The sequence below is a fragment of the Canis lupus genome, chromosome 38 (assembly GCF_003254725.2).
Source record: "Canis lupus dingo isolate Sandy chromosome 38, ASM325472v2, whole genome shotgun sequence".
Taxonomy (NCBI): Eukaryota; Metazoa; Chordata; class Mammalia; order Carnivora; family Canidae; genus Canis; species Canis lupus.
Genome location: NC_064280.1, coordinates 23224162 through 23236572, shown reverse-complemented (window position 1 = coordinate 23236572; position 12411 = coordinate 23224162). Strand labels below are relative to the sequence as shown.

General features: G+C 39.5%; 1 protein-coding gene across 1 annotated transcript in view; it reads right to left on the bottom strand.

Annotated features, from left to right (window-relative positions):
* Nucleotides 1-12411, bottom strand: part of LOC112642957 (olfactory receptor 10J3-like) — a 148423-nt gene that overhangs the window by 51297 nt on the left and 84715 nt on the right. The gene's annotated exons all lie outside the window — the stretch shown is intronic.

Below are 12411 nucleotides of genomic sequence, written 5' to 3'. Positions count from 1 at the left end.
TCTGCATCTGCCAACTTAGCTATGTCAAAAGTCAGGTAGTGCTTTTTGGAGGTTGGCTGAGTGACGGGAATGGAACATAAGTAGTGGAAGAAAAAGACTCCATCTGGGTCCTGCCGAACTTCTTACCATCTACATTTGGATGAATTATTTAGCTTCCCTAAGACACAGTTTCCTTATCTATAAAACATATCCAAAGTTTGTGACAGACACGTGAGACAAGAAACGTGAAAATCCTTTGCAAGTGACGAAACAAATTCTTTAGATTTCTATTAGAGTAAGAACAAAGCAACGTCATCTCCATAAACTTCCAGTCATATCATAACAAACCCAGAGTCCAACCCCATCCACCTGAGGCAGCCACTGCCCTCAGAGATTTCCAGGCTGCTCTTCTGGCTTCCAGCCATCCCTCCGGTTTCTACGCGTGGCTCAGGGTCTCTTTCCTTGGATGGTCTGGAGGGTCAGGACGGCAAGGTGGCTTCTGGAGGATCCTCCAGGCACAGTGTGGTCACGAATCTGAAACAGTGCCTCGAGGAGCACCAGGTGCCAGAAAGCGGGTGCTGTAGTTGGCTTCCCCAGCCCCAGGCCACCACCCTTCGCTTCTCAACTGCTTTCTTTCCTTAAGAGCATAAAATCATAAGATGCTTGAGTTTAAGACACACTTTTACTCCTCCCCAGCTGAGGATCTCTAAGGAAGTGACTGAGTCTTTCCTGTTCTACGAAATGGGGTTTACCAACGTCTCCTCTGTCTTTCCCATTTGGCTGTCGTAAGAATCAACTAGACTGAAGACAGTAGAAATTGCTGCGGTAACCACAAAAAAGTGTTAAGATAGCATATTATCATCATGATCTCTAGATTCTTACCTCTCCAGTTTCTCCTGACCATTTTTATATTATTTCGCCAATTGTTGACTCCTACCTTTCTCCCACAGTTGCTTGCACTCTATCGCTATTGCACTAAGGTCACATAGGCGCGGTGCCTTGCAAAAAAAAACAAAAAAAAAAATCCCCATGCCTCGCATCACTGTATCTTTTGTTAGCAATTCCAGCACTTACTGCCTACCCTCCTGCTCAATAACAAGCACCTGCCCTCTTTCTAGTACCGTGATTTCAAATTCTTCACCATGACCCACAGCCCTCGGTAAGGAATGCATGGTCTAATGTAACGCAGTGTGCATGCATACATCTACAAGCTGAAAGAGTTCACAGAATACTATTTATCCTTACTACTTGCAATGCATTCTGATGCTTTTCATTCTAGTCTGTTCTAGTTTGGTTTGTTTTTGGTTTTTTATGTATCAGAGAGAGAAAGAGAACGCACACAGGGGGAACAGCAGGAGCAGAGATGTAGGGTGAAGGAATCCCAACCAGACTCCACGCCGAGCACCCGACGTGGGGCTCGATCCCAGGACCCTGAGATCTCGACCTGAGCCAAAACCAAGAGTCAGATGTTCAACCGACTGAGCCACCCAGGTGCCCCCAGTCTCTTCTGTTCTAATTCATTTTAGTCAAATGATGTTAATGTACAGAGGTGCAGATACGACATATGTTGGCCAAATACTCAACAGCTGAAAGTTCAAGTACTCAACTGAGGCTAATGCTGAAGCCTAATACCATCAGACTAGGTTTCTGGGCTACTGAAATGAAAATCTTACTGATATTGAACATCCGGTATTCGTATTTAAACACCAGACATTCCAAGGAGGGATACTTACTCTTCACTGTAGATGCTGGGTTGCTGCCGTGGTCACACGCCTGGGACACCAGGTGGGTGTGCTCACTCCTCACGTGAGACACAGAGACTGGCAGAGAACAAAATCATCTTGAGGGATACACCTCACTTTTCTCTAACGCTTTCTTCTATTCATATTCTTCATTAAATATGGATTAAAAATAATTTATCCTGAAGAGGGTAATCGATGAGCGTGGTGGCAAAATTAAAATCAAGCTGTAAATTAAGGACTTAAATAGAATTAAAAAGCTAAAACTATAGGGCTTCACAATTGTTTTATTTAAAATCATGAATACAGGCCGCCTGGGTGGCTCAGTGGTTTAGCGCCGCCTTCGGCCTGGGGTGTGATCCTGGGAACCCGGGATTGAGTCCCATGTCATGCTTCCCTTTTTTTAAAAAAAAAATTATTTATTTATTCATGAGAGAGAGAGAGAGAGAGAGGCAGAGACACAGGCAGAGGGAGATGCAGGCTCCATGCAGGGAGCCCGATGTGGGATTTGACATGGGATTTGAGCCACCCAGGCTGCCCCCATGTCATGCTTCCTGCATGGAGCCTGCGTCTCCCTCTGCCTATGTCTCTGCCTTTCTCATGAATAAATAAATAAAATATAAAATAAAATAAAATAAAATCATGAATACAGAACACCAGATAATTTTACAAAGACTAGAATTCTGACACCTAATTTCCATCATTCTGCTTTGTATATTTAAATTGTCTAAGTATTTATTGGCTTTACAACATATAACATTCTTTCCAAAACTAAAAATCAACATACAACCCTCGATAGTTATCTGAAATGTGATTTTCCCAAAACTCTTAAATTTGTCCCCAAAATCAACAATTCCCAATCGTCAATTGCTCATGCATTTTACTTTTGAAGTAATAAATGTAATGTATACCTCAACTGATTGAATTTTAACATGTAAAACATATAAAGCTATTTTGATCTAAAGCCACAGAATGATTAACTATATTTGAAAATGCATATTTGGATTTTTTTTAAAGCCAGTGGCTTGCTTTGTCCAGATTCCTGATGCTGTCAGCCAGATTGGAGGTGACCGTGTATGCTATCATGTGATGATTATTCTCCTCCAAGCTCGGAGTTGCCCCAAAAATGGTATACAACATTTTTAGCTATTGACTTTGCAAAGACTAAAGACCAAGGTAGAAAGAAATAGTAGACTCTGACTAAATGCCAAAAGCAAGGTCAAACTTGGATGTGCTCCTGGGGTTACCCTCTAAAGTTAGGGTGATGCCACAACAGGGTGCTACACACGTGAGCACCTCCATGCTGGCCAGGATGAGCATCTGAGAGGGAGGCCACCTGTTTTTGTCTTTTTTAAATTCTGAAACAGTGACATATTAATTGGCATTTATCTGATTACAAAAGCAATACTCTCACTCTTGAAAAAAAAAAAAGCTTCAAAAATTATAAAGAAAATGGAACCTCTGTCTCTGATGTTCACTCTGGAATAATGAATGCATAGAGCATGTTTCCTCCCCACACTCAGCAGCCCCACCCCTACCAAACCCTAGAAGGGAAAAAACTTTGAAGTAGGATCCTATAGCCAGTGCTTAGAAACAGAAATACATTTTTTAGCGGGCTACAAAATACATGGCATGACCTAGAGACGCAGAAGAAATGTGATCAACTGGATGAGGTACCTCGGAGGCAGTGGGAATCAGAAGGGAAGCCCAGAACAAAAGCCACTTCATACCAGAGGTGGAAGAGAACCAGATCGATGGGAAATGGCAGGATAAAGAAATATAGGGTAGTAGCCCAGAAAAAAAGCTGCCCTCCCCCTCATTTCTTGCTCCCAACAGAAGAGTATTGGTGGCTTCCAGACAGAAGCAATCCCTGGAGAGAAAGCGACAACTAGCAACACAGGGGTCCGGCTGTAACAGATCGAGGAAACAGGACATGAATATAGGATGAAGCAAATACGTACCAGAAGTCTTGAGCTCAATAGTAGCAATATTTTCTTTGTAAAATAATTATAAGAAAATTAACTCACTTCTCTTACTCAATGTGAAGCTATACATACTGGTTAACACTAGTCATTACTTAAAACAAAGTTATAGGTATTCTGTTAAATATAATCGAAGGGGAGAAGGGTGCCTGGGTGGCCCAGCTGCTTGAGCCTTGACTCTTGGTTTTGACTCTAGGTTGTGATCCCAGGGCCATGAGATCGAGCCCTGTGCTGGGCTCTGTGCTCAGCAGTCTGCTAGTCTGCTCCCTCTCTCCCTCTCGGACCCTCCCCACCCCCCCACTTGCATACTCACTCTCTAAAATACATCATCTCAAAATTAAAAAATATAATTGGAGGGTAGAGAGAATGTCGATGAAACACAAACTTTTACATAGGAATTATTTGTGGCTTTTCCCTAAAACCTGACTAAATTTCAGTTCAGAACAGGCTCACATTCACAGCCAAGAAACAGGGAGATGACAGCAGGCATGTGCAGCAAAATCATGGAATCTGGAAAGGAGATTAATACGTGGTCACTGTCCTCCGTGTGACTTAGCACAGAGATCACAGATGTGGAAGGTGCCTGAGGCAGAAGAAACACCAGAAACACTGATTTCTTGCCCAGAATGCCAGAAGCGCTCTTGAAGGGGAGAGAGCAAGTCTTTCTGGACCTAAGAGTGTACAATTAGTTTGGTAAAACACCGTTGAAAATATTTAATATTTATATAGCCAGAGCCTCTCCCCTACCTGCTCAGAAGGCCGGAGGGTGGCTTTCTGGGGACACTGACAGAGATGAGGTAGGCTGGGGGGCCGGGGGAGGTTGGTACAGTATTTTTTAAAAGGTAAGGAAGATGTAAAGAACATTAACAAGACTTACAGGACACTGATGATAAGGCTTACAGCTCCCAATCAGGAAAATGAAGGGTTGTCCCCTGGAGAACTTGACATTCCATGAACAACGACCAACAGATAAGGAAAGTTCAGTGTCCTACGTTAGAAGAATAAGCTTATAAGAGAGCCAGCTTTGCCACATCACTCAGCTCTATCCCCCTAGAAAGTAAAGCCCTCTGCCGAACATACCCCAGCCCTTTACGCAACACAGTTTCCAAATAGCGTGTTGGTGTATTAGTCACATTACAAAGGACAAGGATCCCCAAGCTTTTGGGAATAACATGAAAACAGGTATCATCTAATAAACAGGTAACAGAAGAACATGGAAGAAGCAGATACAGGGCAGGGAGTGGATTAAAGTCTTTCTAAAGATACATACTCAACATTTTCAGAAGGACATGACAAGACACTGTATTGGTGAAATAAAAGCCGTTCTGTATAAAAGGCATGTCCTGGGAAGCAGAAAGAGCTTTTTTACAGATTAAAAATACATTACCTGAAATAAAAAATTAAATAGGAGAGTTGCAGGAGAAATTTGATGAAATGTCTTGAATAGCAGAACAAAATGACAAACAGGAGTGAACTAAGGGGCCGACAAATGAATACCGAAAATAAATAGAAGATGTTTAATATTTGACTAGGATAGACTCCAAAAATAAGTAGAAAGGGTTAAATTTTCAAAGAAATGGTAAAAGAGAATTTCAAAGAGCAAAAGGACATGAGTTTCCAGACCAACTGTCTCCCACAACCAAAGCAGTCATGACACATGCAAAATGCACCTTCATCGAGTTTCTAAAAACCATGTTACAAAGGTGACCTTACAGATTTTAAGATTGAAAAAACCCCAAATGTAGTAATAAGCAATGAACAGATCAAGAATCAAAATGGCCTTGGACTTTACACTAGAAGCTGGAAGACAATGAAATAATGGCTTAACATTTTTAAGAGCAAATTAGTCCTGTTCACCTTAGAAATAGAAACTGCCAGTTATTTTACCATGGAGAGATGGGTTTATTTGAGAATAAGAGAATTGCAGTCTGGGACAAACAAGCTGCAGCACAACCGTAAGCAAGTCTGGGGAACAAAGGACAAGCACTTTTTTTAAGGAGAAAAGGGGGGAGTTGTGAAGGTTGTTCTGAACAGCAAGTCCATTGGAGGAAACTAGGAATTCTGAATGTGGTGGCTTCTCATGGGCTGAGCCATTGCTTGGGGGGATGAGCAGCACCTCGTCCTCCTCCTACAGTAGTAGAGTGGTCCATGTTCAAGGTCAAGTCCATGTAAGGTCAAGTCCCTCTCTTCCTGCTGGGTCTCAAGTCAATGAGGAGTGGTAGGGCTGCCCACACCCCTTCCCAAACCTCTCAATTCCATTTGTGAGGCTTCCCATTACTAATTTTTGTGTCTTAAACTAGAAACATAAATTCAGCAAATTATCAATCATGTGTGAGAGTAAAATAACATTTTCCAACATGTAAAATCTCAGCATTTTGCCCCTATCTCCTCTTTCTCGGGAAGCCATTAAAATGAGGGTGTACACCATTAAGAAAGATAAAGGATCTTTCCTTTATCTAGATAAAGATAAAGGAGATAGTGAATCCAGAAGAGGAGAGATGGAAGAGGATCCCCAGTTTGGAACTAAAGTGTCACATCCATAGCCTTCCAATCAGCGAAGGAGCAACTGAGCAAAACCAGAGAAAGGCAGAGGGTTCTTGGTCAACTGGCTCTGTGAAAAGAAAAAGACAGGAAAATTAACAGATGCCTGACATTACAGACCATAGAGAGGTTAAAAACAAACAAACAAACAAACAAACAAAAAAAACGCTTAGCCCTCTTGTTCAAGAGATACGTAATTATAGTGTATGATGGATCAGTTGTGAATATTATTCATGTAATCATTATTATTGAAACAGAAAATAGTGACAACCAAAATTAGAATGTACACATATTTTGAGAAAGAGGAAAGAGGAAATGTGTGAGTTAGGAACTAAAGATGAAAACAGGTAAAGTAACTAAAAATAGTGTGATGGTTAATGTTATGTGTCAGTTTGGCTGACACATTGGCCGGGCCACATTGCTGAGATACTTGCTCAAGCATCAATCTGGTTGATGTTGAGAGTGTTGTTAAGGGAGACTAACATTTAAATTGGTGGGATTTGAAAATATGGGAAGAGCCCAGATGTTCATCAACAGATGAATGGATAAAGAAGATGTGGGGTGTGTGTGTGTGTGTGTGTGTGTGTGTGTGATGGAATATTACTCAGTCACCAAAAAGAATAAAATATTGCCATTTGCAATGACATGGGTGAAACTAGAGGATATTATGCTGAGCAAAATAGGTCAGAAAAAGACAAATATGATTTCAGTCACATGTGGAATTTAAGAAACAAAACACAGGATCATAGGGAAAGGGAGAGAAGAATAAAATTAGACAAAAATCAAAGAAGGAGACAAACCATAAGACACTCTTAACTCTAGAAGATAAACTGAGGGTCACTGTGGGGGGAGGTGGTGGGGGAAATGGGGTAACTGGGTGGTGGGCATGAAGGAGGACATGTGATGGGATGAGCACTGGGTATTATATGCAACTGATGAATCACTGAACTCTCGGTCTGGAACTAATAATGCACTATATGATAATTAATGGATTTTAAATAAATTTTTTAAAAATGAACTAAAATAAATCAGTGAGCTTTGAGTAGGGAAGATTTCCTCTGTAATGTGGGTGAGCCAGGTGAAGGCATGAGTAGACAAAAAACTAACTAACTAACCTACCATGAGGAGTAGAACTCAGCAGCCAGTCGCCTTCAGACTGGAGCTGCAGTACCGGCTCTGCTCTGGGCCTCCTGCCTGGTGGGCCACCTGGAAGACCTGAGATGTGTCCACCTTCATAATTGTGGGAATCAGCTCGTGAAAATAAGTATTCATCTCCTCTCTGTTTCTCTCTCATACACACATATATATAAAATAGACATATGCAACTGATGAATACGTGACTCTACATCTGAAACGAATGCTGTACTCTATGTTTGCTAATGAATTTAATTAAAAAACACACACAGACATACATATTCAATTGACTTAGTTTTTCTGAAGCTACCAAATACAGGTAGCCTCTAGAGAAAAGAAAAAGGGAGGAAGGGGGGATCCCTGGGTGGCGCAGCGGTTTGGCGCCTGCCTTTGGCCCAGGGCGCGATCCTGGAGACCCGGGATCGAATCCCACATCGGGCTCCCGGTGCATGGAGCCTGTTTCTCCCTCTGCCTATGTCTCTGCCTCTCTCTCTCTCTCTCTCTCTCTGTGACTATCATAAATAAATAAAATTTAAAAAAAAAAAAAAAAAAAAAAAAAAAAAAAAAAAAAAAGAAAAAGGGAGGAAGGGAGACAGTAGAGAATCATTTCCTTATATATATATAAATAAATAAGTATAAATATATATATATATACACACATTACACACACATATATGTGTACATATATTTCAGAAATATTTGCATTTTAATGTTTATTATTTATTATGTGCTCTATTTCTAAAAAAATGAAAATGTTAAAAAAAAGTTAAGGGTAATCATTAGGTAAATAGCTAGACAATGCAAAACTTTCACACCAGGGTAGACCATGTAAAATAGACCATATAAAAACTGATTAGATGCTGAGAAAAGGGGGAAATAAGGAGAAACATGGTAAAAGGAAAACCCAAAATAAGAATAAGCTTCCTATAAGAATTATATAAATATTAGTTGAACTAAAATTCATCAAGGAGAAAAAGACACTAAAATGAACAGAGGTAAATGTAGTTCACAAAGAACTATATTGAAAGAACAATTCACCAAAAATGCGTAGCGGCCAACACTGGTATGAACCTAACAGCCAAGCTTCAAAATATATCAGGCAAACACTAACAAAACCACAAGGAGAAACCAGGATTGTAAAGTCACTGAAGAGACATTTTCAAAAGACTGGCAAAGCAGACAAAGTGTGAGAAAATACAGAAGTTTATGAAGACTGAGAAAAAACACACTTAATTAAAAAAAAATTATTATAGTCAATTTTATCAATTTTAAATTCTTTTCATATACATGCAATTTTTGACAAAAATCTGACCACACTCTTTACCCCAAAGAGATCTCTGTGAGTTTCAACAGATGCATATAGCTTTCACAACCCAGGCAGTAAATTTAAAAAGGCAGCCACAAAAGTTGGCCACTCCTCCCTTGCTAGCCCTTTCCGAAAACCATCCCTACATCTGCGAATATAAAAATATATTTTGCAAAAAAAAAAACATAAGCGAAAGAGGAAATAAAAATGTTGTTAAAAATTAGAAACTATTTGAAATTAAAAGATAAAAATGAAGACTACTAAAACCAGAGCAGTATATTAAAATATAAATTTTGAATTTGTATCATAAATCTGTATCATAAATCCACTTCTTAGAAAAACAAAAGTAAACTGTTTAATTCAAGAACGCAGAAAAAAATGTGTTTATATAAATGAAGGCAAAGATAAATAAAAAATAGTTAGAATTTAAAGAATTAAGTAAAAATCGCAATATAAATGAAATCTTGAAAATATTAAAGTTTTAGTAGGTGCCATTGAGAACCGATGAAAGAAAAACCATCTAACAGAATAAAAATCACAAACAGAATAAAGACCTAACTAGTGATATAATAAAACTTAAAATTATAATAGCAATAAATACTTTAGGTCAATTTGAACACAGACCAAGTGTACAATTTTAATAAAATGTTAATTTATATTAATGGGCTGAGAATAATTAGAAGATGAACAGAGCAACAATAGTGAAGAAAAATGAAAATGACAGACAAAATGTAGTTTTCATCCTCATTCAACATAAAGACATGAAACCAAACCTTTAAGCTATGCACGTTCTTTCAGATTTTAAAAATAGGAGAATCTCAAATCATGAGGCCACTAGTCTGAAAAACTTTATGTCCAACCAGAAACAGGTAGTTAAAAATACAAAATTAAACACCAATGCCATGAGGGCAATTATTGAAAATAAAAATTTTTTAAAAAGAATTCATAGCTAAGAAAAAAACCCCAGCAGGTCCAAGTCGGGTTCCGACAAGGAACAGCCGGATGATTTAATATTAAAAGAATCAGAATATTTATTGTATTAACAATTAAATAAAATTTATGATTTCAAAAGATGAGAAACATAAAATATTAGCTATAAGTCCAACATCCAGTTGACCATAAACGTTCTTACTAAGTGTAAAAAGGAATTTCCTTTATTATGATTATTTTTTAATTTCATTTACTTATTTGACAGAGAAAGAGCAAGGAGGAGCAGGGGAGGGGCAGAGGGAGAGGGAGACACGGGCTCCCCCCTGAGCAGGGAGCCAGACGCCCACCCGGCTCCATCCCAGGCCCCTGGGGTCATGACCTGAGCCACCCAGGCGCCCCACGCAGTTCCCTTTACTTATGAACATCTGTCAGAAGCCTGCAAACATTCTTTCGTGACAACACATTTGAGTATTTAAGTCAGGGAGAAAAAACCCAAAATATATACATATCAGCAAACATGGAAGACAATACAGGTATGTCTTGTTTGCGGTGCTCGTCTTCTCCTGACTTACAATACAACTCCATCAAGCAATCCCTACAAAAATGAATGTGCAGATGGACTCGTGACGTGCAAAGACGTAATACAGCAAGAATAGCGGAAGGAGAGGTGAGGGAAGTATCTACACTGGAGATTTTAAGTAAAAATCGCAAAATAAATGAAGTCTTGAAAATATTAAAGTTTTGGTAGGTACCATCGAGAACTGATGAATAAGGACCTAACTAGGGATACAATACAACCGTTAAAATTATAATAGCAATAAACACTTTAGATCAATTTGAACACAGACCAAATGTACGATTTTAATAAAATGTAAAATGCCAATTTTGTTTCTATGCCAATTAAGTTGGTATTAATTAAAACTAAATTTTTTTTTTAAGGGGGGAAAAAATTGTAATCGTCCTCAGGGCAACCACTAAGAAATCGACTTCCAAAAAATCCAGGAAGGAAAAAGCAAGGAAATTAAAATGGTACGCTGGGAACTATGGCAGCAAAGGCGGCAGTGATGGATGACCAGAGGGGAGAAAACCGCGTGACAGAGGGAAAACCAACAGTAAAGTAGGAGATGTAGCTCCCGCCCGGTCAGCAACTACGGTAAACCCAGTGTAGCTAAACAATCCAATTAAGAGGCCGAGATTGGTAGAATGGATTAGAAAATATAACCCAACTCTACAGTGTCTACAAGACAGACTGTCGATTCCAAGAGACAAATAGGGTAAAATTTTAAAAATGGAATTAGATACGCCAGGCCAGCAGATGGTAAGCAAAAAAATATGTGGAATGGCTATATTAATATTAGACAAAATTAACATTAGGACCAAAATTGTTACAAAAGTAGGACATTTTCTAAAATAAACTGATGGAAGCTCAATCCGACAGGAAGAAAGGACAATTATCGATTTTATGTGTACCTGCCAACAGAGCCCCAAAATACACGGAGCAAAAACTAACAGATTTGAAGGGGAAAATGCACAATTTGATAATGGTTGGAGCCTTTAGTACTCTGTTCAATAATGGACAAAGCAACTAGGCGCAAGACCGACGCAGGAGTGGATGTGAGCACTGCTGTGAGGCTGCTAGACGGATACCCACGGAACATCCCCCCAAACTACCAACATACGCATTCTCGTCCAGTCCTCAAGGAACATTCTTCAGGACAGACCATATGTTAGACCATTAAGAAGCCTCAATAAATTGAGGTGTATTGAAATAAAGTAGGTTCCCTGGCAGCGGTGCAATTAGAAATCACTAACAGAAGGAAATTTGAGAAATTCACAAATGCATGGAAATTAACAGACTTCTAAACAATGACTGTGTCAGAGGAAAAAAATACAAAGTACTTTAAGATGAGTAAAAATGAAAACACATCCCAAAACTTATGGAATACAGCAAAAGCAGTGCTTAGAGAGATATTTATAGATGTAAATGTGTGTTTTAAAGATGTTCTCGGGGCACCTGGATGACTCAGTGGTTGAGCATCTGCCTTTGGCTCAGGTCATGATCCCGGGGTTCTGGGATCGAGTCCCACATCAGGTTCCCTGCGGGGAGCCTGCTTCTCCCTCTGCCTGTGTCTCTGCCTTTCTCTGTGTCTCTCATGAGTAAATAAATAAATCTTTAAAAAAAAAAAATAAAGACGTTCTCAGGGCACCCGGTGGCTCACAGTCAGTGAAGCATCTGCCTGCAGCTCAGGTCATGATCCCAGGATTCTGGGATGGAGCCCCACCTCGGGATCTCTGCTCAGGAGGAGTCGGCTTTCCCTCTCCTCCCGGCTCATGCTCTCTCTCAAATAAATAGTCTTAAAAAAAAAAAAAAAAAGGCTCTCATCATTAACCCAAGAATCACCTTAAAAAACTAGAAAAAGAGCAAACTAAAACCAAAGCAAAGAGAAGGGGGGAAAAACTAAAGACTGAATGGGGAATCAATATAGATAACAGAAAAATGAAAACATTAATGAAACCAAAAGCTGGTTCTTTAAAATGGTCAACAAAGTTGATAAGCCTTAAGCTACACAGACCAAGAGAAAAAGATGACACAAATCGTAAGGTTGAGAATTAAAAGAGAAGATATTGCCATTGACCTTATTGAAATAGAAAATCATAAAGGAACGCTATGAACACTGTGGGCCAACAAGCTGGGTGACCTAAATGAAGTGGACAAATTCCCAGAAAGTCACAAACTAGCAAAACTGACGTAAGAATAGAAAATCTGAATAGGCCCGCGGCAAGCACAGATTGCACCGGT